The 23,037-nt window shown below is 38.3% G+C and overlaps 1 long non-coding RNA gene across 1 annotated transcript in view; it reads left to right on the top strand.

Annotated features, from left to right (window-relative positions):
• The window catches only part of LOC107033366 (uncharacterized), a 41,435-nt gene extending 21,984 nt beyond the window's left edge, over window positions 1-19,451 (top strand). The window contains exons 4-7 of the long non-coding RNA XR_004190050.2: window positions 1,728-1,839; window positions 7,966-8,055; window positions 16,429-16,750; window positions 17,520-19,451. This is a non-coding gene — a long non-coding RNA (uncharacterized lncRNA). The remainder of the gene's footprint in view (window positions 1-1,727; window positions 1,840-7,965; window positions 8,056-16,428; window positions 16,751-17,519) is intronic.
• The last annotated feature ends 3,586 nt before the right edge of the window (window positions 19,452-23,037 follow it).

The following is a 23,037-nucleotide window of genomic DNA, read 5'->3' on the forward strand; positions in this document are numbered from 1 at the left end:
TCAAGCTGAGATTTTTAGCATTTATATGTTTTTCATAAGGTTCTTTTGCTATTTTTAACCTTAAATAATTTGGTTTGGAGGAATGAGAGAAATGATCTTTAATAAGAGGTGACTTTTCTGACAGCGAATGGATTTTTCATTTCAGCTGGTCTTAGGACACAGTTACTTTCTCAACTATTATAAGCTGCTTTTGGTTTGTCTCAGGACCTGGAATAAGAATACATTATATGCGGCTGGGTAATGCATGCCCTAAATTTTAAATTTTTTTAAATTTAAAGCTTATTTCTATTACCCTGTGCCCTAAATTATTGTCAAAGGAAATAAGAAAATTTGTGGAGGATGTATAATGGGCCAGTGTATTAGGATAGACTAAGATAAATTGCTGTAAAAAAAAAATTTACTCTCAAATCCCAGGAGTTTAACAAAACAAAGATTTATCCCCGTGATAGGATGGCAGAGGTCCTCTTCTAACAGTTACTCAGAGATCCCAGCGGACAGAAGCATCACCATCTGAACCTCTACCATCTAGAACTCATGGTCTCCTTGGTCCTAGCATCAGGTGAAGAGAGCAAGTAAAATTTCACCCTGGCTCTTATGTGCCTCGACATTTTGGCCAGAACTAGTGACAAGTCAGCTGATCTGTCTTACAACTAAATACTTAACAGAGCTGAGATCCCAGCCCAGGACCTCTGACCCACATCTCTTTCTGCCTCACCACACCACTTTGGTTTTTTTCATTTGCAAAAATGAGGATAATATTACTCTGTAAAGCTTTTGTGAAGATTAAATAAAACTGAAGAAGTACATTGGCTGATGCCTAGTCTCGGCAGACCTTACTGGTGCCCACCAGTTCCTGGCTCTTTTACCTGTCCTGGATACTTGGAAGACTACTCCCAGACTCCTTGCAGTTAGGTGGGGCCATGTCCCCTAATCTGTTGGCTGTTTTGCCATACCCACACCATGGCCATTCACACTTCTGTGTCCTGTATAAAATATCCCCTCTGCTCAAGTGCATATAATACCTCCCGTTGCACCTTCTATTACTCATTCCTTAACTCCATCTCCCTCTGGAGCGCCATAGCCTGGGAACTTCTCAAAAAAGTAGAATCTCAGACTCTACCCAGACCTACTCAAGCACAATCTGCATTTTAAGAAAACCCCCCAGTGATCCTTACGCACATAAATGTTTGGGATGCGTGACTAGAGATAATATTATCAGAGATTTGGATTTCTGTCTTTTACACTGAACTCTGAGCTCCTCTAGAGGAGAGCCATGTGTTTCATTCCTGAGTCCCCTAATAAAGTGTCAGTATATACTGAGCACTTACAATATGTAAATGAGTGAAACAGAAAATGGAAACAAGATGGTGCAGTGGTCACCCGAGTAGTAGTGGCAAAACCAGGACTCCCCAGACACCTATATATCAGAGCCTTTCTACCATCCATCCATGCTGTGCCACTTACAAAGTGTCTTTCTTTCCCATTTCTAAGCCTCAGAGATGTTGGATGACACGCTTACAGTCACAAGGCTATTTAAAGTGGCAAAGAGGATGCTAGGATACAAGTTTCTCTCTTGACACTTACTTGAGGATCTTTCCACTGTGTCATTTGGCCTCTATCTGTCAGAAGAACAAATGAAAAACACACTAATGGAACTTCTGTTCTCACAAGTCAAGTTTCAAAGAGCATCTGCCGTGATGAATAAAAATATATTTGTATTTCCCCAGTGTGCTTCCATTCATTTGGTCCTGCATTACAGTCCAGTAAGCCAAGCTCAGTGAACATGCTTATCTCAAAGTTAAAGGAAGAGGCCCTAACTGAAAAAACCAGAAAAAAAAGGTAAGAAATAATTATAAATAGAAACAATCAGTTTGCCAATCTGATTTTTTCTATCTGGTTTCAATAATTTGTAACATTAAGTGTATTTTTTCCAGTACATTTTTAAAATGAGTAATAATGGATACAGACTTTCATTTAAGGTGTATTTATATTCCAAATGCCACATTTACTTATGTATTTCCCGTGTACTTGACTATTTTGGGAAAAAAACAAATAGGACATTTATATAATTGCCACCAGTATGCTTTGCTTTGTTTTCACTTTTGAACTAACAACCATATTATGCTATCCTATTCATTCATGAAGGCAGCAGATATTTATTACAAGTGCCCTATGTGTCAGGCACCTTCACAGGCTCTGCCCCCAGAAAATTTTGCTTCCAAGAATCTTATAGATTAATGAGGGAGAGAGCCAAAGAAGCAAGCAGTTACAATGAGGTTTTATGAAGGCAGGTGAAAACACAGGTACTACAGGGCATCTAGGCAGGCAGAGCAGCTGGTCCAGGAGTGGGAGACCAAACAGCCTTTGCAGAGGAGACTATGAAACTATGTCCTAAAGAAGAATAGAATTTAATTAGGCAAATTATGTGAGGTGAGACTTTCCAGAGAGAACAGCTGCATGTGCAGAGACCCTAATCCAAGAAGAAGAGTGAAAGGTTCAAAATAACTGCAAGTAGTTCAGTATAGCTAGAGAAGAACTTTGTTGGTGCAAGCGGGGAATGGTATGGAGAGTGAAAAGGGCTAACGCCAGACAGGAGAGCCAGGGCACAATCATGAGGGATGCTGAGTGCCTGACAAAGGAATTTGGATGTCATTCTAAATAGTAAGAGTAATTTGTAACGCATTTCTAGCACTTACTGTGGGCTCCGCATTGTTCTAATCTTAGCTCATTTCCTCTTCATAGCTGGTGTATGCTCTAGATACTGTTACTACTGCTCATTTTATAAATAATGAAACTGAGACAGAGAGACTTAAAGTACCTTATCAAAATTGCACAGCTGGGCATTAATGGAGCTGGGAAGGGGCATGATGTAATTTTTGTTTTGTAAAGATCATTCTGGCTGGAGAATGAAGAGAAAATTTGAGAAGACATTTCTGTAATCCAAGTGAAATAAACTGAAGACCTGAACGAAGCTGAGGCCATGGGGAAGGAAAGAAGTAGATGAGCAGAGAGATGTTTGGGGCTAGGGTAGGCAGGACTCAGTAATGGGTCGATAAGGTGTGAGGCCAAGCATGTGACCAGATGGACTTCTCCAAACAGGACTGAGTGCCAGATTTTAGGACATATACAATTGAATACACATTTTCAATGATCATATTTTTCATTAAAATGGGTAAAATAAATATCAACTGATCTCTAATTGGTGACACATTAATTTGAATAGTGGTGTCATTTAAATGAATAAATTGAAAGACCTGGGTTTCACTTTATAAAAAATTTGTAATCAAACTGTGGGGTTACTTCATTCATATCTTCTGTTGTACATAATACAGCTCCCTCTCTCTCTCTCTCTCTCTTTTTCTTTTTTTTTTTGCTGCCTATGCTAATTCCCCAGTAGAAGAACCTCATCTGTGACTATTCTCCCAATGCTGGCAGGAACTCAAAATTTAGGTGGTTCCCTGAAAGTTTCAGTCTATCCTTGATAGATAACTCAGCTTCCAGGTTGTGAATATCTTCCTTTATGCCATTCCTCTTTCTATCTTGTCTCTAGTTATCCTACCTTGAGTGCCAGCTTCTACACTTGGGCTTTTCCCCTGCAATGCTTGCCATTTTTTTCTATCTGGTTCAATAATTTGTAACATTAAGTGTATTTTTTCCAGCACATTTTTAAAATGCGTGGTATATAACGGTTACAGACTTTCACGTACCTTTGAACCTTGGCCTCTCTAGCTCAGGACCTGTCAGCTGCCAAGCCAATCCATCAGCTCATCAACTTGTTCACACTTAGTGTTCTTTTCTCTTCTGCTCTGATTTTTTTTTTTTTGTAACTTCAGTAATGTTATGAGAAAAACTAACATTTTTCAAGCACTATGTTGTTTATGAATCTTACTCATAATCTGTATTAAAATGTCCACTAATCAGTATTCTTTAGTTTTGCTCATTGGCCCAGTCTATCTCTAAAAAGACGCCTTTGCACTTTTAGAATTTTTGTCACTTATTCTCATGATGTGCCTATCTTTTTTCCTTGGATGTATGCCAAGCTTTGATCTCTCTTTCAATATCGTATCTTCACCTCCTTATCATTTAATTATCCTTGTGTGTTTATATTTCAAGTCTTCACCCAACTTTTAATCCTGCCTGTACTTTGGTTCTGCTTTTTGTGTTCTGACAAATTCCACAAGGGCCAAAGTTCAGGATCAATGTTATAAATTGTTATTAATCCCCATTTTAGATTACATTATTATTAGAATAGCCAAAATTATCATAGTACATAGGCATATTTTAAAGATAAACTATCAGGAAAGAGAAAGGCGAGGGAAGAAAATGTTACATTAATAAGAAGACTGAGGAACACTTATTGCATTTATGAAAATCTAAAAGTTATAAAATGACACCTTTCATCAGGGCAAGGATAAAGAAGAAGCTAATATATTCTTTGTTATCAATTATCTCAATAATCATTATCAGTTATTATAAATAATAAGAATATAGCAAGTCAGTACAAATTTTGAAGGATATAGGATCAAGGGTAAAATGGTTGGTTGACAGTAAAAAAAAAAAATAGTGGATTTGGAAAACATTATAAATTCAAAAGGAGTAACAAAAGAAGATGAAAATTCCCAGCAGAAATTAAAAGCAAAAGAATAAGTATACTGATTAAAATGCCACTGTCTTTATATTTTTATCATTAACATTTAAAAAATAATTTAATTGGCAGATTTTTGTTGTTTTTCACCTGCATCTGATTTCACAGTTTACTGCAAGAGTCAGCCAACGACCGCCAGCACCCGCCAGCTGAAAATGCTTTTCCCATTTATAAATGGTTGAAAAAAATCAAAAGAAGAGTAACGTTTCACGATACATAAAAATTAAATGAAATTCGAAATTCAGTGTCCACAAAGTTTTATGGGAGCACAGCCACAGCATTTGTTCATGTACTTTCTGTGGCTGCTTCTGTGTTACAGCAGTTGAGGAGTTGCGGTGGAGACCATGTGGCCAAGAAAGCCTGCAATACTTAATAGCTACGCTTTACGGGAAAAGTTTGACAACCCTTGATTTTACGACTAAAATAAGTTTAATCTTTTTTGACAAAGACCTTTTAACCAACATATTTCGTAAATATTTATTCCCTAAAGCAACGGATGCCTGTAAATATCCATTATAATTTGTAAGTGAATAAAGCAGCTCATTTCCTATACAATCGCAGGTCAATTACAAGTCTATAGAAAAACAGTGGCTTTATTTTTTTGGCATATGTGATAGTTGGACAGTCTAGAAAACTTATCTAAACTATTCTGTTTCTTGTTTATTGATTCCTGGATGCTTCTCTGGAAAATTCCTTTTAAAAAGACGCAATGAGGTTGGTTTGGATATCCAGTAGGAAATAAAAATCCTGAAAAGGAAGAGAAAAGTGGCAAGTGAATAAAGGAGACTACATAAAATAACTGTCATTTTCACAGCACGTAAGAATGTCCTTTCAGCAATAAATGTGACCCCTGAAAAATGACATGTATTTTTGGAACAAGTTTACCATGCTAGATAGAACTTGACCCCGGTATATAAAGGCCATCGAAACAGTCCCTTCAGCAAATCTTTTGTATTTACATAGGTCATCAATGCACTCAATAACTTCATTTAACCTTTCAAAAAATATAAGAGCTTTTGCTTTTGTTAAAATATAATAAAACTTGGGAATTAAGACAACTATACATCGTAATACAACTTCATGTATAAAAAGTTAACACAAAGCACGCTATGTCTATATTAACCAACACATTTTATTAGTTTAGGAAGAATATCTTTTTGCTGAAATGAATTTGAGACACTAATAAAATAAATATATAAAATTCTATAGGAATGAAGAAGACGTTTAAAAACTCATAATCCAACAAAAAATTATGTGTTCTGTAATTTATGTGTTTAATGTATTTATTTATTAAAAAATTTATATTTTTCCACCCTGCATCTGCCATAGGCAGTGGTGTGGCTAAACCCACGGGCTGTGGTAGGAAAAGACCTGAGTTCAAACGTCAGCCCGTCTCTAACTAGCAGGGTGTACTTAGGCAATGTTACTAATTTTTTTTGTCACCTCAATGTCTCTCCCTAGAAATAGATGTAATAATATGTCCATGTCATAAAGTTAACTAACATAAATGCTAGTTCATTGTTATGATCATTTTATGCGAAGCCCTGTGTGAAGAATTTTAATACAAGTGAGAACACTTACTATCTTCTTGATTCTGTCAGTTCATGAACTAGACCGTTGTTACTGGTCTCTTCAGCTGTGATTTTTTTTTTTTTTGTAATGTTGGTGAGAAAATGGACATGTTCCAAACAACACTATGTCACTTAAGAAATTTATCCATCATGTGTTCCTATTAAATCTTCAACTAACCAGTAATCTTCAGTTGCATCTATGTGATAAAATACACTGAGTGTTGTCGGCCATAATGTGGGATTTAATGGAGCTGGTTGGAAAGCAGCTTTTGAATGCATATTCCTGCTGTGTGAACCTCCCTGTAACCATGGAGCCAGTCCCACAGCAAGACTGTGGGAGCCAGTCTGACTGTAAGCTTCACTGAATGAAGTCCTGTTTTGATCTGGTGTTGGCTTGAGGAGACTGGAGCACACCCAGTGGTCACATCCAGGACCTCACTAGGAATTTCCCTTTCACAGGCATGACTCAGGTCGAGTAAATTAAACCGAAAGTATGGGAATTTCAGGTTGCTAGATGAACAGCCATTTCTGAATGCCTATTCCAGTGGTCTGATTTTGCTGTTGTAACTCTGTTTGGAAATCTGAATCCATCCTATCCTGTAACAAAATGTGCAGAATTTTGGCTAATTATATTTTTGCTCAAAGGGCACACATGCTTCTCTGAATTCACAAAACATTGCCCACTTGTAAAAGTTCACTTCCATTCACATAGGACTGTGGGAGCCACCGTGAGTGAAATCTTTTCTGAGTATTTGGTCTTGCTTCAGTATTGGCTGCCAAAATATAGATCCTGGGGGATTCCCTGTAAGCTTGAGAAACTCCCTAATAGAGTCACCATGAAAAGAGGAAGCCAGCTACTCTGGAGTGCCATCATCTTTTCCTCCAAACCCTATTTGGGATCTTTCCCAAAGGAGAGAGAAAAGATTCTGTGTTGTCTTGAAAAGGTTGGATCATCCTCAGAGGTGACATCTCAGCCACTGAAGGAATGACTCAGATGAGGTGAATTAAGTGGAAAGTCCCCAAATTTCCTCCTGGAGAACGTTGGAACCAAGTTTTTAATGAGAAGATTTCTGTACCAAGAACCCACACTCTCTTGGGAAGGGTATTTCCTGAGTTTGCTGTTCTGCAGGCGATAGGCTATCTCCAGACAATCAAGCTGGGTTGGAGTTCAGAAAACAAAATGAGACTATGTTAAAAAAAAGAAAAGAAAAGAAATCCCCAAATTTCTGCATACACAGTGGAAAATTGGAGGCATAACCATTAAATTTAACCAACTTTGTTGAGTAATCTTCCATTATATACACACATTAAAACAATCCATTGTAACTGCAAAAAAATTAGCCAATTTGGTTCGCTAAGAATTTCTTTAATTTTATAATACTAGTGCAGTGGGTACTGCCAAGTCCTAGGCATATGGCTCCACCATGTGGATGAGCCTCTGCAAATAACACTGACAGTAATTTTTTTTAAGTTAGTTATAATGAAAATCAGAGATCAGAGGCCAAACCCTCACTTTATGTATGAGAAAAGAGAATAAGAGAGGTTAAATGATTTACCCAGTCACACAACAACACTAAGACTAGAAGCTTGGGCTCTTTTTATTAAAGCAGTTGCTTGCACTAATTAAATCTTACTGTTAATTCACCCATTCATTCATTTTAGTTATTAAATAATCAGATAACGCATGTTCAATGGGTATGTGCTTTATTTTTGTCTGCTTGTGATCTAAGCCCCCTTTCTGTTTGGTAGGCATCCTGTTGTGTAAATGTGGTGAGACAAAGCCCCACGTCCCTCCAGGGAACTGGAAGGAGTACTCATCCTCTCTCCTCACCCCAAGAGGTAAGATGAAGGCATGTCTCCTGGGTTTGGCCAGCAGGAAGCTCTGTAGGGGAATTTTGGGTCTGTAGGAAGTGACAAAATCAGGGGTAATTAGGGGTTGTTCTGGAGGCAACTAAGCAGTTAAGTCAGTCTTAGGTGATAGGTCTTCATGCTGCTAAGGGCAGTGTCTGATCCAGGCTGATCCTGAGATGTGAGCTTTGCTGCATTCTCTGCTTCCCAGTCTTCAATTCAGGCCCATTTTCTGAGCTTGGTTCTTTAGCCCTCCAATGGACTACCTGAGCCAAACTTTATTTTTCCAATGAAGTCCTTTTCTGCTTAGTAGGACCACAGTCAGTTTCTGTTGTGCTACCAAGACCCCAATTTAAACAGAAGTTGTTACTAGTGAGTTGCAGCACAGAACCTCAGTGAAACTGGCAGAACCCAGGGCTTTTATCTGGCTTGGTTGAGGGTAAAGGAATTTAAAATCCTAGTCATTTTAGAGATAGAATTTAGATCTGCCTGATCCTAGTATGCAAAAGTGAAACAGCTAATTAAATTATTTCCTGCGGTCACTGGGAATGAAATCCTACCACTCTGTGGTCATCATGCTATGTGGTTGCCAAGAGAGGCCACATGTAATTGGTCCATTTACCAGTCCTCAAACTGAGTCAGCCCAGTCTAGGTACCATATATGCAAGTGAAGGAGCTTTCAGATGGTTCCAGCTCATAATCATCAAGTCACCCCCAATCTCAAGACTTCCTAGCTGAAGCAGCAGACTTCCTAGAGCAAAGTCATCCCCAGTGTCTCAACTGAATTCCTTATCCACAGAATCCATGATCATAACAAAATAATTGTTTTAAGCTGCTAAATTGTAGGTTAATTTTTTTTTATGCAGCAAGGATAACCAGAACAAGAACCCATACCAATTCAGTGGCTAATGGACTAGTTGAATGGCCAGGCAGTTTGGAATAGCAGAGTTGGAGGATTATAGAGGGAATCTGGGGAAAGGGTATGTTGAAGGTGTATGAGCTCTCATAATGAGCCCAGAATGTGAGTACATTTCTTGTGAAGTTTTATGTTCACCATAAATCCTCTAGTGGGGATAAAGTGAACCACTCAGTAAGTACAGATTAATCTCCTTTCTCAGCAAAGCCAGTGGATTCATGAATCAAATGTTTATCATAGAGAGAATGAAGATTATCCGTAATTTCAACAACATAGAGTTCTCATCAGTGGCCATCTTGGCTACGTTGAATGCTCCATTTTCGAGTATCGGTAAGTGATCTAAAAAGGGTTCTAAAGAGCATTATGCCTAGCGAGACCAAAGAGCTATTTGGTGTCAAGTTGTCTACGCAGGATACCTATCATCTTTATGAGATGAGGAGTGGGGAATATCAGTTTTTCCTTATTGCAGTAGATATTTATTCTGGATTTGTTTTTGCTTTCCCTGATCCTTTTTCTCTGACATTACACCATCTGTAGAGTAATTGTTGCCTTACACAAGGCCATGGTGCACCACACAAAATAGCTTCAGTTTAAAGGAACTCATTTTTTACAGAAACAAGAAAGGCAATGGGTTAATGCTCAAGGGATTCATTGATACCATTGCATACCCTGTTACTAGAAGGAACTAGTCATTGATTCAGATAAGCTTCGCCAAAAGTCAGCAACTTGGGAGTTTGATGTGTTGTTCTGCAGGATATGGTTTTCACTTTGAACAAATGACTACCACATGGAGTTCTTTTTCCACTTGAATATCCAAGTCTGGAATCATAGGGTTTGAAACTTGGTTGGAGATTCTCAGGATTGTACTTACTGACTCACTTGCCAGTTACTTGCTTTTTATCCCTTTGATTTTTGGGTTCTAATGAAATAGTACCATGAGAATAAGAATTCCATTGGATTGGAAGCTAGAGCTACACCTAATCAATTTGGGTTCTTCATGCCCTGTGTAAGCAGGCAAGGACAAAAACCTACAGAGAGAAGATTTTTACTGTTGTTACTATGTTACTGTGTTTGTTCCCATTAAGGGAAAGTAGATTTACTGCCACACTTGTGGGTGGGAAGAAAATGTCAGCACACTGCAACCTGACTTAAGCAAAGCTACCAGGGGCTCAGATCCCTCACTATATTGGGTAAAGAATCATGACCCACTGAGGTTCAAGCTGAAGACAGAGGAAAGAATAGTGGAGGAAGGGAGTCGCAAATTCCAGTTAAGGCCTCAGCTGAAGAGCCCATGATTCCTTTTGCTGTATCATGTTGCTTTGTTGTTGTTGCTATTTATTTGTTTGTTTGCAGCCAAGAACTTTGTCTGATAATCTCCTGATTTGTAGTTGAGTCATTTGTCTGGAAAATGATAGAAAAAGCAATAGTCCAATTTATGTTTATAATTATTGGAATAATATAAATTTGCATCAACTTTAACTAAACTATATTACTTTAATTATAGCTCTGGGAAGAATTATTATATTTCAAATAAACAGGCATATAGAAAATTTCAAAATAGAATTTATTTAATTTGAACATTCCATCAGGTAGAGATTTAAGCCCTAGAGAGGTTCTCATTCTTAGATTTTATAGTTGTAGAAACTGATATGGGAAATTATTAATTTTTAGCATCATGGTATTTTTATGATTAAAATATTTATTTCTTAGCTTCACATAAAATCTTTTCTGTATTAACTGTAATAATGACGTTTCAACTATGCTCCAACATGAAACTGAACTTCTTTCTTAAATATTCTTAATAATAAAGCAATTGAGTATGGAAATACAGCATTACTAGTTTACTATATTAAATTAAGTAGCTTATTGAAGAAAGGTGAGTCAAATTTTTAATTCTAAGCATTTTTCATTATTGAAGAGATTATAGCTTACTATGATAGTTAATATATTAAAGTAACATAAACATTCTGAGTTTTTAAAAATGATAATCAGCTATAGGATGGAAATAAGCATATTATGAATGTTAGAATTATTTGCTACAGGATAGGAAAATAAATTCCTGAAGGATACAAGCTTTGAATCATACAAAGAAAATAATATAATGATGTGGGGTTGTCAGAGTTTTTCAAAATAAATTAGTAGTTATGTAAGACTACTATTTCAATGTTTACAGAGCAATTTATCACAGAAAAATGTTCAATTAAGATCCCAAAATGATTTACCACAGACATTTTAAGCATATCCAAACATTTCCACATAAATTAAACATGATGTAATTGAGTGTTACATTGGCAATGCACCACTGCTGATTCATGTGGAAATCACAGACATTTCACTGATTACTGTCCTTTCACTGTGTATTAGTGTAGATGTCATAGGTATTTTCACAAGGATCATGTGGTAAATCAACTTGGATGTACCACTTCAAAGACTAAAGCAGTTTTCAGAATGTCACAGTTTATTTATGCAGATTCCTACCTATACTGTTTAGAATTTAATTTATAAATAAGTACTATTAGGATTACTTCAAGTAAAACCATGTATTTAAATAAGTCATTTACCCATGTGTTTACTAACACATTGTCTGTTAAAAAGTGATGCTTTATCTATGGTTATTCATTTTGTATTTTAGCGTAAAGCTAATTAAGGCAATAGGCTGTTTCATAATTCTGGTCTTTTGGTTTCCTAATAATCAAACAAATTATTTAGCCTCTATTTATTTATATCCAGATATGCAGCCAAAACAATTTAGATTAGATTACTGGGAGTTTTTTTTCATATGTAAAAATGTTAAAAACTTTTTAATTAATAAATGTTTTTAAACAAGGTAAAGGAAAAATAAGAATGGAGAAGTTAGGTGGAGCCAGGAGTGAGGTTAATATCTAAAAAGCATACACTTGCTAGTGATGAGCCACAAATTTGGCTCCAAGCTCGCCAGCAGCCGGATAGTCCTTAAATAGCTTGGGGCTGTCTTTACACAGAAGCCAAAACGGGTCTGAATGACCTTGAGGCTACTAAGCCTTGCTTAGTACAGTATAAGAAGATTACTAGTGGACCATGCTTTCCACAGTAGATTTGTTACTGAGAAACCGTGCAGAAATGGAGACTTCACACATGGAACTATGTTATAAATGTACTAGTGGAGGGATCATAAGTGGTTCCTTTTAACGAAAACTAACAAATGACTCCTTGTGTAACACGGAACTAATGTACTTGTTTTATGCATTTAGAATTTTTAATATTGGATTTTTCGAAGAGTCAGTGTGTACTACCCTAAGGCAATCCTTTCATCTCAGTATCATGGGAGTAGAAATACTTAACGTATGCACTGAATTTTTCAGGGAATGGATTTAGTCTATGTGTTAAGACCTCTAACTTTTGTTGTGTTGTGTTGGTCATGTTTCATTGCTTTTATTCAATCTTCTGAGGGCATAGGGCAACCAACAATTTAAATTCCTTTATGCAATACATATATATTTGAAAATATAAATACACACATGGATAGTCATATTCAAAGATAGCCCTAACATTCACTAGTTATTGTGTACCATGATGGACTCTAAATATTAAACCAGATATCACTTAAAATATCTTAATTTTCCTAAGTTTTGCTTTTACAAGGATGTATAATCTGTTATGATTCTTGAAATAAAAACAATCAGATTTATTAGAGACTTTACACCCAAATGGGGCCTCATATAGTATCAGGTTCCTGTTTTGCAGGTGACAAGCAGGGGATGTGAAGAGGGTAGGGTTTTACTTCCTGTTGTAGCCCAGGGCCCCATATTGAGCCTAATAACGTGGTAGGTTCTCAGTGAGTATTGTTAAATGAAGGTGAAGTGTTTGCGTATTATTTCATGACGACACTGCGCAAGTGTTCGCCTATGATGGTTAAATTAAGCCTCACAAGTGCCTCTACACATCACCTGTGAAAACAGAGAAACAGAAAAAATGTAACAGTGCTACATTCCCATTGGAGAAGCATAAGTGTTTGTAATAATACCTGGTATTTTCAAATGCTAAGAGAACTAAGTCAAAGAAAATTAGAGACTTTGCCTATAACCAAGACTTCATAACAAAATGAAAAGCCCAGTTTTTCCTTATATTTATTAAGTTGAAAAGTGCTTTAGGGCAATGATCCACTTGGAAAGAAAATGTTTCAATATGAATAACTCAGAAAATAAATCACTAGCAACACGAAATGAAACTAAGAAGTAGATACTTGCTAGTTTACTCCAACACGACTGGAAAATAGAAATACTGTTCAACTATATGGCAAGCTATATACACTAAGTGACAAAAACTATTTTAATAAGAGATGAAAAAGTACAGTTAATTTTCCCAGTAGACATTTATTTGTATTTACAAATATAAGGAAATTTAAAGCATTTCCTCTGTAACAGAGAACTTAAAACAGAGACAGAAATAATTAGAAGAGGTTCTTAATGACACGAAGCCATTATCATTTAGTTCTTCTGAGAAATTATTTAAGCATAACCATAAGTTTAACCATAACCACTTAACCATAAAAGTGCTATTTAAGAGTTGGAGTTGAGTTCACCTTTATTTATGTCCACAACTGAAAATGAAAATAATTATAGCTAGTCAGCCATGGTATCTTTAGAAGAAGTAAAACAGAGTGAGACTAAAAGTATTTCAGTGAATTAAATATGAGTGACAAATAGAAATAAAGAGTTAAATACTGACATCAAGATGGAAGGTAAAGGAAAAAATGTGCTAAAAGGTACTGAAAAAGGAGCCTAAAAGCCATATTGATGATCAGGGAAAGAAATTTTTAAGGAGGAGGAGGAAAGGATCAGTATAGTTGGAAGGAAGGAGGAGGGGGAATAACCTAACTTTTAAAGTGAAGTCTAACTGTAAATTGAAGACCCTACTCCGGAAGTTCATTCTTAATCTCTTTTCTCATTAGAGTATGTTTCAGAAATGTAACCTCTAAACATAGCAACTCTCCTTGAAGGCAAATGGTGAAGGGTTTAGTTTTTGATGTGTTTAGTTGGTTTCCATCACTAGGGGTGGGAAGAGGAAGATCTACCTGCTCTTCTAATGACAAAGAAACCTTTTCATCCATTTATTTATTTTATTTGTTCATTCTTTTGCATATTGCAAGCAACATTTAAAACAAATTTAAGAAGAAAAAAAAAACACATAGTCCTTATTCCTATTTTAACACCATTGCTTTCATTATCCAGCATTACCTTCTAGTTTATTCACATCGCATGCTGTAATCAAAGCAAACAGATCATTTAGCGTCCTGCTTTTTAACATTTTGTTTTTCTATGTTATTATACAGTTCGTGTTTATAATTATTTCAGGGAACAAAATATTCCATGGATATTTACTTATCTGCTTGTCTATTGTTGAACAATCAGTATGCTCCTTAGGTTTTATTTATAATTAAAACACTACATTTGAATTCTCTCTACATTTATGGGTTTTTTTTTTCTTTTTAATTATTGCCTTAAGATAAATTCCCAAGAATAGGGGGAACTGTGCCAAATATTATGAACACTTATAGTGCACTTTGTAAATGTTGCCAAATTGTTTTCTAAAAAGAATATACCAATTTACACTTTTATCAGCAATATCTGAACATCAGTTTTCCACAAAAGTTGACAGCAGTTTTGCTTTATCATTTGACCACACCCATGCTTTGGGATATTTTCCTCACTATCCAAAAGAGATGAGTAGATGAACTTGGAAAGCATGGAACTTTTAACTTACTCGGTTTGGAATGACTGAGGAATCTTGTTTTCATTCAATAACTGTTGTTACATCCACTCAGTGAAATATTACACAGGAATAAATAAGGATAAACACAAATGCTACATGGTAACATAAAAAACAACACATTCTGGAATTCAATTCAAAGGAAAAGGAAGACTTAAAGGTTTTGGCTTGTCCACTTGTTTCCAAACCCACACCATCTGAGAGACAACTGTGTATAGTCAGCCTTATTTCATGCCAAAGACTTTCTTGCAACACAGTCTGTTTCCAAGGGTAATACAAATCTATTTTTCCAAGAACACTGCTTGCTGCCTAACCATTTCTAGCTACCTACAAAGTTCAGAAGAAATGGATCGAATGTGAGGCCCTGTAACTCTGCTGGATGGGCAGAATAAGCCACTTGGGAACATTGCAAAACATTCTTTCTAAAAGAATAGGGCATCTATCTAATTCTTTTCTTGGTATTTGTCTATCTGGTGCTTTTCTAATTAATTGCCATTGAGTTGAAAGAAATTAAGTGCTTTTTAGAATGTTTGACTTCAGTTGTAATAATTATAAAAATATGAGCTCAATATTAAACTCTTCTGTATCTGTTTATGTATGGTCAGGCCATTCAAGATGGCTATTCTCCTGCTCTCTCTACATCCCCTGCTTAACCAGGCCCTGCTTCTCTCACATGCCTATCCAATCCTCTTAATTATAGGCCTAATTAGTAACTGCATTTGTGCTTGCCCCCTGCCCCAGCTGCTGGTTTCCCTGGTTACTGAGCCAACCTGACTTCAATTCCTCCTATAAATAGTAGCGTCCCGCCCAGTTCCCCCACCTCTAGTAGCAAAGACTAGTGCCGTGTCCTGCTTGCTGTCTGCCGCATGTGGTGGGGTGTCACTCCAGGACCTTGATTCAGTCACGTGAGATTCCCCTTATCCGTTAAACCATTCATGTGTTTGTTGCTGATTCTAGGCTCTTTTCTTCAACCTTGAGGCTGGGCAAATATAGGGCTTGCAGCCCAACAGTGTGAGCCAACCAGGTGGCCAAGGAAACTCCTGCAAGTGCTACGGTGTCGGGAAGTAAGGACGGGGAAAGGACGCTTGCGGGGATAACCCTGAGGTGGCCGTCCATTAGCGTGTGGGGCCCTGCCCAGCTGTCAGCCATGAGAACTGTCTCTCTTGCATTGTAGTGATGAAATTCTGTTAACCTCAGAGTCTTAACAGTTTAAAAGTAGCAGCCCCTGCTCATGGCTTATCTAACTCCACAGAGATGACTGGTGAATACAGACAAAATGCAAGGACCGGAATTATCTATCAAATACTTGGGTGTTATCTGGTCGGCTAAGACAAGCGTACCCCCAGCCCACCACCCCTAAACAGTTACAGTCACAGACTTTGGGATATTAACTTGGGGACAGGCTTGTGAATCGGACATGGCCAGTTAATCAGAAGTGTTGGTTTGGGGGTCTGTGACAACGGCAAAATAGTAAGATTACTCTTGGGCTTTGGGTTCCAACTATGGAAGGGATAGAGCAACGATATAGTGTGATGGAACAGCAGTTATATGCCTTCTGCAATGCCTTACAACAGGTGGAAGACATTGCAAAATGCCTGCCCCAGTCATCTAGCAACACAAAAAGCCATCACTGGGGTCTAGAACAGCTGTGCACAGGACCCCCCTGGACATCAGTAACAACCGAGGAATCTGCTTTACAGGCTGCGAAGTTCAGGAATGGGCCAATGAAGATGACACACATGGCATTTCTACATGCCTTACAGCCTGCTGCTGCCGGGATACTTAAACAACAGTCGAAACGGGAGACCAGCTCTCAATATGCAGATGCATCCCAGGAGCAGTCATCCCAGTGTTTACGCTACGTTAAGTCAGAGACAACTAGTCAATGTGATCTGAGTTCAGCTGCTGACCACCAAAGAAGGACTGCTGCCAACTATCAGCCGGGACAATGAGTCGCTTTTGCCCTGGCCACAGGATCTACCCCCAGGAGAACACATTATAAAATGGCCCTGGGACTGGCAGGTAAGTCCCAGGTGGCTTGGGTTTGCCGCTCCGTGAGGAATAGGATTAGGAAGGGACTTACACATTTCACCTGTCTGCTGCTCGCCTTCACCTAGGACTACCAAAGTAATCAGTCCAGGTCCCCTATGGGAGAAAGGCGCCATTATATTAGCCCTGTGGTCCACTGTCTTGTCTCTTCTCAGTATGGGGCACTGGCTGTGGGGACTGAGGGTGGACAGGCAGGATGGTACTGCAGGCCAGGAGAAAAGCCACAGGCAGGGGTGGTATTATCTCAGAATGCTGTTGCTGCTTGTATTTTGCTTATTGGTCATGATCTTCCCTGTTTCGTGCATGTTAAACATCTTACATCCTCCTTAGTGTGAGTGGCAAGAATCTTTTGGAGGACTGGGTGACTGTGGTGGCCTCGCTGCAAGATGAGTTTGATTGCTGGGTTGCTGTAGTGAGGTGACTGTCATCCTCCTCTGGGCTTCCATGGAAATCAAGCTGATAAGTGCCTGGCTCCAGAGTTTGCCCCGCTCTTGGACTCATGCTCTCTGGCTGCTGTTGTCTGCATTGCCTGTGGGTATCTGGTTGCAGTGCACTGCTACATACCTGGCCCCAGGGATATCACGGAAGAGGGGTGGGCCAGGATCGGAAAGGGTTGTGCAGGGTGTGGAGGGGTGGAAGGTATGGTCAGGCCATTCACGGTGGCTGTTCTCTCGCTCTCTGAACGGCCCCTGCTCAGCCAGGCTCTGCTTCTCACATGACTATCCAATCCTCTTAATTACAGGGCCTCATTAACTGCTGCGTGCTTGCCCCCTGCCCCAGCTGCTGGTTTCCCTGGTAACCGAGCCAACTTGATGTCAATTCCCCCTATACGCGGTAGCCTCCTTCACCACCCCCCACCCCAAACAGCAACGACTGCTGCCGGGCCCTGCCTGTCGCCTGCCACACACAGTGGGATGTTGCTCCAGGCCCTTGCTTCAGACGCGTAAGATCCCCCTGTGCGTGAAGCCATTGACGTCTCTGTCGCTGGCTCTGGGTTTGCTCTTCTTCAGTCTTGAGGCTGGGCTTGCAGCTCAGCAGTTTCCTGGAAAGTGGCCTCTGGAACTAGATTGATGGCATTCAAAACCCAGCTGTGTCACTTAGCTGTGAGACTTGGCATGTTACTTAACCTGTCTTTGACTCAGTTTACTCGTCTGTAAAAATGAGGATAATAATAATACCATCTGTCTCGTAGGGCTGCGAGGATTAAATTAGTTACTGTAGCCAATGTCTGGAACCGCATAGTAAAGCATTCAATAACTTGTCTTTGATGCTGTCGTTGCGTGAGAAATCTGACTTTCTGTACTGCACTGGGTCCAAGAGCCAAAGACAGAATAGCTTGCTTGCTTGTGACCTTTGTTTCTTCTCCTTGAATTGTTATTTTTCCATTTAAAATATAATACACATAAAGAAGACTCACAATAGCTGACATGATTGATGCTTATTAAATGTACCACAGTACTGAGCAGTTTGTAGGCATTAGTTCACGAATCATCACAATAACTCTAGGGAGTTGATAGCAGTTTTTAGATGCAGTGACAGATTCTTAAAGGAACTAATAGACCTAACCAAAGTGGCGGAACTTGAACTTAAAAGCAGTCCTGCTTGTCAGACTATGTACAGAAAACGAACCCAAATATTACCAGTAGTTGTCACTGGATCATAAAATTGGAGTGATGTTTTAAAATATCTGCATTTATCCCTGTTTCATGTAATAAGAACATATTTCTTTGATAACAAGACGTTATTTAAGTCTCTATTTAGAAATGCTAGTGTCTACACAATTCAGCTTCACAGTGAATAGTGGTTACTCTCATTTCTCACTCCTGTGAACCAAAAAGTAGTCTATCTTTGAACTCGTCTTTTTATCCTCTGCACAAAGCAGTTCTATTACAGCTTTCTAAAAATGTTTTAGAATCTGAATTCATCTACTGGTTCTTAACACAAGTGTAAAATGCACAGATTTTTAACAATTCAAGTGAAAATCCAGCATCACGTTTAACTTGGCATCGGAAGGTCTCCTTGCTTTTACCCATTATGTCCCTGAGGGAAACCCCCTGACGAGTTTGCACGGGGATCAGCAACAGAAAAGGGAAGCCAGGTGGAAACAGAAATGCAGCCTGGTGACACTCTCAGAGGAGGCAGGTTTGTCCCACACTCATTCTCTCTCAGAACTTGTAAGGAAGGGAGAAGAGGAAAGAAATGCAGCATGTGACCGATCAGATTCATGGCTAGTGGTCATGCTTATTCTAGTGCCTGCCAGGTCCTAGGTGCTTTTTACCAGTGTTATGCCATTTTATCTTCTGAGATCAGTGTGAAATGGGTATTACTGGTCCCACCTGACAGTTAAGGGCAATAAGGCTCAGATCAAGCAGCTCTCACAGTCATGCATATGGTAGGTAGCAGACAAGGGATTTGAATGCTGGTCTCCAAATGACCTACACTTAATCTTTATATAATGCTGCCAACCCACTCATCATTCCCAGTGCCCGGAAGTAAGAGGCAGTAATCTATTAGAAGTATCATATGCAAAAGTATCCATAAATGGGAATACTGTAGCAAAAGACTAGTAAATAAGTATGGTTCTATTTGCACACCAATCTGTACTTCCTTTACTTTTCTATGTAAGAACCTGTTCTTTGATTATATTTTTCAGCTCAGATAGTGTCTGATAAACCTATGATCCTTGCTATGGAGTGCAAGGCAAATTTTCATTCAGTGACTTACAATAAATAGTAGATCTGTTTTATAAAAACAAATCGTTGGACCCATGATATTACTGTAAATAGAACTAGAGTCCTCAAATTAGCTAATTAGGTTCTCTGAGGTCTCTGGAAAGATGATAACCAATTCTGTGACCCATCTCTAAGGCTCTCATCATCTTTGACGTTTCTGTCAATTTATTATTCTCTGTATCTGTCAACATGGAGATCAAACAGAAGAGTGTGGACTTCATATTGCTTTCAGAACTTTATGAGTGAATAAGGACATTTAGACAATGGAATATGTTACCGAAGCACGTTATGAAGATTTTTTTTTTCCCAAGAGGCTGAGCTGTCATTTGCCTGGGATGGTTCAGGACAGTTCTGCCTGGAGGCAGGGCTATGGACTCATTAACCTTCTAGCCCTGCAACTCTGTCAATCTCAATTCTCTCCACAGTTTCAATCAGATACAGCTGCCTCTAGTTTCCTCCTGGTTGGTTCAGTGTGGCTGTGTGCTCTTGCAATTTTCCATATTGCAGGAGAAAAAAGCATCTTCAATATATGTCTGTAGCTGTGCATGAGGCAGTGTGCATGGTGGCTCTTTCCTCACCAAAAGTCTCAGCGTAAACTATATTGATGAGCCTACAGGGATATAGATGAGCCTACAGGGATATAGAAAAGCACCATGGGCCAAATATAGATGATTCTTATTTTTTCTCTTTGCATATAGATGAGTACACAGCTGCGGTGCTCTCAGGAGGCCTAGGAGTCAACTTGGTCCAAAGGAATGACTGTGCTATTTTTGCACTTTCCCTCATATTATTTCTCAAGGCTTGAGGGAATTTAAATGTGACTTACTTGGCAATGACAAGTCTCTGTCCCCTCGGTACCTCCAGAATGAGCTCATTTACACAAGTCACTTCACCATAGCTCATTCTGTTTCTTCATAGAAAAACAGTATCACTTGGATGGAATCTAAAGGATGGATGGGGTTTTTTCCCCTTAAAAATAACTGCTTTTAAAACATGTTACTATTAAATTCATGGTACTTGTGTGGTGATTAATATGTTTTCTTGAAAGAGACAAGAATCATTTCACAGAAGCTTAGTATTACTAGTGAAGGGAATGAGGCTCTGAGAAGTCGAATGACTTGGATATGGTCTCCCCATAAACTGGAGGCATCACCAGGACTAGAATCCAGCTCTCTGGTGCCCAGGTCCAGAGTGCAAACCTCACTGCCTTTCTCAAGACCCTCTCCACTCCTGAATGAAACTGATCTTAACAAAAACAATAAAATCTCTCTTCAATTAAATGCTACACTACTTTTATCATAAAGTAGAATTTTGTACATTACTACACGTAATGCCTGTTACTATGATTCTTACAGAATTTTATTTACGAAACAATGAAACTTGTCTATTCCCTTGTGAAAATCCATTAAAAGGGAGACAATAATCAAGTCAAGCTTAAAATACACAATGAATTCGAATTTGGAGAAAAGGGCCATTCAGAGTCTTTCTCTGTAGAGGGAATAATGGAAGGCCTTGGAGGAGGTGGTGACTTGATTACAGCCATGGTGCTTTACAGAGTGGGCACTTAGTTAGGGTTTTAAAATAATAAATGAACTTGCTTATAGGAATTTCTAAGCTTGTAAGGGACTTTTACAAATATTATGGATGATTCCTGTGCTTTTTAATATATTGATGTGTATTTCTGATAGAATATGTTTAAATGGAAATCAAGACAACTTTGAACAAACTTAACCTAAATGATAAAAATTCTTTCTCTAGAATTTCAGGGACTCCTACAATAGTTGTGTCAAGATTAAGGTTTTCGTCATTATCATGCTGTCAATACAATTGGCTGTCAGTATTTTCTTACATTTGTAGGGAGGTAGATCAATATTTCTAATGAGAGAGAGAAATTCAAATGATCTATTTCTCACTTAGCCAAGATTTTAAAAAGCAATTTACTGACTTGCTCATTCATTCTTTCAACAAATGCTTAACATTGCATGCCTAGTATGATAGGCAATATAGGAAAGTGAGGACTCTGAAGTCAGAGTACCTGGGTTTTATGTTCTGGTTTTCTATGTACTAGATGTGATCTTGAGTAATTTGTTCCTCAACATCCTCATTTGTAAGAATGGAGGTAATAATTATACCTATTATTATAGATTAAATGGTATTAGAATGTTTAGAAGAGCAAACGGTAAGGACAAAATACCTGTTAGCTGCTGCAGTTATGTATTATGGACTAGGTTTTCCCACTTTTTCTTTATGACCATTTAAAGGTTTAAGAAAGCAATCCTAACTTTGTTTTGCTGTACTTAAGGCGTAATTCTCTGTGGTGCTGCAGAGACCTTTGTCCTAGTGAAGACAAGTACTTCTGGCAAGAAATGAAAAGACCACCTGCTGGTGTTTGTTGAAGAGGAACCCAGTTCCTCCCATTGTGCAGCAGGTGGCATAGACAGCCTGAGAGCCGAGGAGGAAACATACAAGTCCCATTCTCCCAAACATCCTTATCTCACTCCGCACTACTGTGCCGTAATTACCTAGTCCCGTCTCTCCTTTTTCTGAGTCTATTCTCAGCCTTCTAGGAGTGAGCTGATTTGGATAATCTGCAACAGTATTAACCAGATATCCCTAAATACATTTGGCATTTTTGGCCCCCACTCAGATGTTTGAGGCAGATTTTAAATTCATATTTAAATGACCGTCAGCTTGTTCCATAGATAGCTCATCTAGACAAAGGTTTAAAAAAAGACAGGAAAGTTGTCAAAGATTCTGTAAGAAATCAGACTTATTTTTCTGATTAAAAAAAAGAAGATTCTCATATTAGGTATCCCAGTATCAGGACTGGACGGAACGAGCGAAAATCCCAGGGTTACTAAAAAATGACTTAATCTTATTTTTAGACAAGGTTTTTGAGATCACCTCTAAAATACAGGGGTCATCAAAATATTTTATTTCTCTTTCTTCTGGCCACAACATGGATATTCTTTATGCTAGGTGAACAGGAAAGTTTGGACTCACCCTTTAAGTTAAGAAGACCCAGATAACATAAGCACGGGCCACCTGCTAGGAGGGAAGGTGCAGTCCAGGGCTGCCATGGTTATACAGTGAAGTGTTAAAGCATTTCTGCCCTGTGGTACTTGAGTGCACTAAAAATAGGCAACCCTGAACTATACTGCAGTTGAAGGACAAGATAAAAATAGGAAATAACTTGAAAAATAATTGTATAAATAGAGTGCTGGGATTAACATCTTAACCCACAGGATTGAATTCACTAATAAAATTTATTTTTATTGAATGTAGGAAAGAGGATACCATTTAAATATTGGTTGTAGAAGTATATTCAGAATTTTTAAATAATTGACATCCAAGCAGTGGATTGACACTATCATTTGGAATAGTTTCAGTTTTTCAGCTGAGCAGTCTCTTTATATCTTTTAATGGTACTCCTTCCATTATAGAAACAAACACACACACACAAAAAAAAATCACCTAAATTTGGTTAATATGCATCAGCTAGATAGACATAACTAATCTAGCAGAGAT

Source organism: Vicugna pacos, chromosome 5 (genome assembly GCF_048564905.1).
Source record: "Vicugna pacos chromosome 5, VicPac4, whole genome shotgun sequence".
NCBI lineage: Eukaryota > Metazoa > Chordata > Mammalia > Artiodactyla > Camelidae > Vicugna > Vicugna pacos.